This window comes from Bombina bombina, chromosome 1 (assembly GCF_027579735.1).
Source record: "Bombina bombina isolate aBomBom1 chromosome 1, aBomBom1.pri, whole genome shotgun sequence".
Lineage (NCBI taxonomy): Eukaryota > Metazoa > Chordata > Amphibia > Anura > Bombinatoridae > Bombina > Bombina bombina.
Window position 1 is genome coordinate 809,729,821 of NC_069499.1, and position 5,879 is coordinate 809,735,699.

Genomic DNA, 5,879 nt, shown 5'->3' on the forward strand with positions numbered 1-5,879 from the left:
CGTCGAGGTCATTTCCAATACCTGGGACCCTAACACAGCCACACAATGCAAGCTTTCAAATCCAAACAAACTGGGAACAAGGGAAGGGTGCACAGGCATATGTACCCTAGACATATACAAAACACGGAAGGGAACTGCACTCTCATACCGGACCGGGTACACATCCCATGACCCTGCAAAATGCTCAGCCCTGAGTGCCACTGGCACTCACAGGAAGCTGTGCTGTCCCCAGAGCCACAGGCAGGCGGTAACTAACCTTTCCATTTTTGCTTTTAAATCTTAGCTGAGAGCTTGTAAGTGAGTGCTGGGTTTTCTCTGTGTGTTGTATTAATTTGTTTTGTAATTTTCCCTATGGTTCTTGCACCCAGACCTGTCTGGGGCTAACTGCCTGTGGATCTGGGGACAGCACAGCTTCCTGCACTTCCCTTCCGTGTTTTGTATATGTCTAGGGTGATTACATATGCCTGTGCACCCTTCCCTTGTTCCCAGTTTGTTTGGATTTGAAAGCTTGCATTGTGTGGCTGTGTTAGGGTCCCAGGTATTGGAAAGGACCTTGACGAGGTACCTGGGCTTGTCCCATTTGGCCAGATGTGGTAACTAACCTTTCCATTTTTGCTTTTAAATCTTAGCTGAGAGCTTGTAAGTGAGTGCTGGGTTTTCTCTGTGTGTTTTATATATATATATATATATATATATATATATATATATATATATATATATATATAGGCTCAAAAGATGAATCCACCCTCCTGGGTTAACCACCTGAGCTTGCCCTCCAAATATACACCAAACAATAAACAGTGAAGTCTCAGGATATTTTCAAACGTGCCAAGTTTAATTTAACATTTCGGGGATGTTTCTCCCCTTCTTCAGAACAATCAAATGGTGTGAAACACCCTCTTAAATAAGGCAATATTTACAAAGTGATTACCTCTTCCCCTCTGTGAAAGCGCCAAAAATTAAGCATTGCAAACAGTGAAAAAAATCACAAGCCACTTCCGGTCTGGCGTTACAAACATAAAGAAATTTCAAAATGTGATACAGATACATCAATATCACTTATCTACAAATCGCTACACTGTGTGCACAGAAAAACAAGTTATACATCATTCTTTTAGATGCCATGAAACAAAATGACTCTTAAATTGACAGACAAGTGCGTAGGTCCACCTATTGAACACTTTTTACAACTTCTTGAATTTTGTTTGAAAAAAAAAAACTACTTTAAATTTGAGAAATCATTCTTTCTCCAAACGGCCGGCATGGCAATAGGGTCCAATGTGGCCCCAGCCTATGCCAATATTTTTATGGCAAGTTTTGAGAAAGAATATCTGTGGTCCCAGAATGTATCTCCTCTAATTTTTTAAATGAGATACATTGATGATATTATACTAGTATGGAGGGACAATGAACAGCTTACAGGAGTGGTTCACCCTGTATAACACTACACCAACCACAGTAAGATTTAAGATGAACTGCAGCACATCTATACAATTCCTTGATCTGTTAATTACTAAGAAGGGAGACAGGCTAGAAACCACATTATACACAAAACTTTCAGACCGCAATTCCCTCCTTAGAGCTGAAAGTTGCCACCCACCCTCATTAACAAAGGGAATTGTCAAGTCTGAAATGATATGTACAATTAGAAATACTTCCAACTCAGAGAAAGGGGTCTCACAATTATCTGACATGAAGACAAAATTCCTCAATAGAGGGTACAAATCTAAAATTTTAGATCCCCTCTTCGAACAAATCAAAGGACTTACTCAGGACGATGTCCTTCAAATGCTGACTGACAACAAGGATAAAGAATCGAAACTGATTATCACTACAACATTGCTCCTAATACAACACAATAGGGGTGAAATAGCCAAAAAAACACTGGACAATCTTTCTGATCCAAAATTGATATTTGCCAAATTAACCACCCCCATGGTGGGATACAAATGTAATGCCAATATCCATGACCTCCTGTTCAGAACTGATCCTGTAAGTTCCTATGAAGTTGCCACCAAAATAAACATCAGGGACTGCTACAAGTGCCCTAACTGCACTAAGTGTAATGGCCTAATAGCCACAAAAAACACCAATAAAAAGTATACCATCTTATATTCTATTACATGCACTACGGAATATGTAGTGTACATGCTGTTTTGTCCATGGGGGAAACATTACATTGGAAAGACCCAAGGGACACTTAGAGAATGCATGGCAAACCATAGAATGGCTATGAGACAAGCCATTGAAAAGGGACAATCATACCAACCAGTTTCACGTCACTGGATGGAAGGGAAACACCTTGTGGCTTTGTTAAGAGTGATCTTGATTGACTATGTCCCAAAACCTTTGAGAGGTGGTAACAGGAATAAAATGCTTCTCAAGAAAGAGGCAGAATGGATTCTGAGACTGGACACTATTGTTCCTAAGGGACTAAATTATATTCCAGATCTAGGTAGTCTTATGTAAATTCAGCTGATTTTGTGCTTTTGGGTTTTGGGTAGCAGATGTATTTTCTGTGAATGGGTGATTTGCAGATGCCTTGGTGCCTTTAGACATCAGGTATTTGCATCTTTGCACCCATTATTGGTTCTACCCTTTGAACACCTACATTGGTTATGCACGTATGGTAGTTCTATATGACTACATTACAGATGTAATAAAAACATGAGACACCTTCCTGTTAAATAACCCCTTTTGGATCTATACCAGTGTATCCATCAACATTGTATGATCTTTATACATTTATCATTATATACCAAGTTAATGAGTACATTTACTATAGTGTACCACACAAACTACTATAAACACCTGTATAGAGTCTATTGTTCACAGTCAGTATTATAATATTTTGTTTATATATTTTTATGATGATCCTGTGAGCACATATATACTGTATTTGTTTGATACATACTTATTCCCATTTTTTTAAATCTTTTTGTGTGAGTTAATAGCTTTAATTGCCTATAGTTTCACACTAGACTATGACATTATGTCAAGCAGTTCGCTAGTTTTAGAACTGGGAATAGCGTGTATGTGACTATTTAGTTCTATTTTTTTTTTATTTTTTTTTTATTGAGGTTCTGAAAAAGGCATACATGAAAAATATAAAGAAAAACCGAAAAAGTGATAATAAAATGTAGAGATCATATAGCACAATTATGTATGACAATATAGTACGTTTCTAAAAAGAAAATTCAAAAGCATAGTATGCAAATATAATGCCTAATATTCTGTGTGCCCCCTAGATGACGGAAGAGGCCACTCTTGGACCTCAGTTATAAACTTACAATCATAGGTAGGGGGCTATTTCTAGTGGAGAGACCACTTTAGGCTCTCTAAATGAGAACCTCTTTTTTTTTAAAAATTTTATAAGTGTAAAAAAGTCCTATATAGCGATTATATCAACAATCTAGGTTTATATAGAGAACTCAAATAAAGGAAGACACCATGTTATGGGGTGCGCATACCTACAAGTCTGTGGAGGAATAGTGATAACATAAAAATTACTAACAAAAATTATAGCATCTATTTAGGAGAGTTCCCCAAAGGATATAAAATGTAAATAAAGCGCAAAAGTTGATTGTTTATGTAACTAAAAGGGTAAGCCTTATGATGGGATGTCTCAAACTGTGCATTAAAAACCGGTATAACTGCAATTTTGTATAATGCAAAATGTACCCCCCACTGCTATACTGAAATAACTTGAAACTTGAGTACTGATCTCAATTAAATACTATAAATAAGGCAGGATGCAGCGGTTCAACTAGCAATACAGAGCTTACATACTCAATGAACAAAATGAACACAATTAGCAAATTGTACCCAGTATGTGTTACCTACAAGATGAGAGTGTTCCTTGTCCCTAGAATATGACACATATGGCATTGTAAGATGGGAATCTAGCCATAGCCCTATCAGGACTAGAGCAGGTCCAGCCTGCACAAAATTCCTCAACAGTGTGAATGCAGGGCAACATATTACTCTATTCGATATAAATAATATGAAATATTAGTAGTTAAGATGGTCGCTTAATGGTAATAATATATTAATACTTCAACAAGGGAACCTCAGGATAGGGTACAAGATGAAAGCTCCGAGTTAGTACATATAAATTAAATATAGTGAGTACTAAAAGTTAAGTTAAACTGATAAATGTCTAACAGATGAGAAGCCCAAAGTACACTTTTGAGAACTGCAAGTTAACCTTTACATAGATAAATATGCTTGTAGGTGATGTGTATAATACACGCTGATAGACAGCAGACACTGGCTCAGTAGTCCACCGGTGAGGAGCTAAGAGTCAAGCTGGTAATAGAAGGCATCTCCGGCGATTACCCTTGTTGGGCTCCTTCTCGACTCCTTATAATATATTTTCAAAGTCTCAATGCAAAAGTAAGAGGGTCACATTTAGTATGATGAGCATATGTTGAGTACCTTGGTTTACTCACAGTGTTCAGTCAGCCGCCATAGCCCTATCAGGACATGGAGAACAAACAGGTCACCCGGATCCCACCTCTGGGGCAATGAGATTAAGGAAGGAGCGGGCAAAACAGAGCTAGCCAGGGCCGTCCGGTATCACCTGGTAGCATAAGTGGCTTTAACGTAGTTACAGAAGGGAGCACAACATGTAATCCCTGGTCATCATAAGCATAATCCTGTTTCTGGGCTGGAAACGCCGGAGAGCACCCCCCCCCCCGATCCTCCCTGGTTTTGTGATATGTCCAACCAGGGCTCTTCCAAGGTGCCATTGAGGGCTTGAGAAAATTCAGTAGGGCTCTCCAGTGTGATTGCATGTCTTTTCTCCTATACTATAATGGGTTGCACAGCCAAATCTGCGACTCGTGACTCCCAGGCTCTTACTGATACTTCAGGGGTAGGGCGTGGACGCTGGGGCCCCAAAGCGTCGCCGCCACTACCACCTCCTCTCATACAGGTTTCAGGCTGGGTAGGTCTGTGGGCTAGCCGGGCACTGCTGTGTTTGAAAGCTGTGGAAAGTTTATCTTCCAAGGCCGCATGGTGGGAAGCAATCAGGCCACGTAGCTCTTCCAAAAAGTTTGGGTGAATCTCCATGCCGAAGGTCTGGTAGCAAGCTTTAGTTAGGAGTAATGTATGCAATGTTCATTGTGGTTAAATATTGCATCGTACTGATAAAAAAACATATGCAGTGTCTTGTGGGATATCACTGCTCACTAACGACAGGGCCAGATGGAGCCCTGCCGGGGGGTAAAGATGGTAGGCTGCAACCTCTGTAGTGTTCCGGTGGGTTAAATAGTGTCTCAAATCTGGAAAGAGTGGTATCATATGAAAGATTATGTTTTGTTGCAGAGACTCACTCAAAAATATAATGTGGATGAGTTGATGTGGAGTAGCTTTCATATAGATACGCAGCAGCAGGTGAAGGAGCTGTAGATCATACAACCTGCCATGGCCGCCACCTATTTAGTTCTATTTTGATTATGTGACTATGACCGGCCCCACTTCTGGTTTCGGGAACCTGCTTTGTATAATACACATACACCATGGTGCCCTGCTTCAGGTTTCATATGTTCAATGTCACTTCCGGGTATGTTGAGGATACTCGGTCCGGTATTTTGTTACATGGCATCTAAAAGAATGATGTATAACTTGTTTTTTTGTGCACACGGTGTAGCGATTTTAGATAAGGAATCTTGATGTATCTGTATCGCATTTTGAAATTTCTTTATGTTTGTAACGCTGGACCAGAAGTGGTTTGTAATACCACTTCCGGTTTAGTGATTTTTTCACTGTTTGCAATGCTTGATTTTTTGGTACTTTCACAAAGGGGAAGAGGTAATCACTTTGTGATTATTGCCTTATTTAAGAGGGTGTTTCACACCATTTGATTGTTCTGAAGA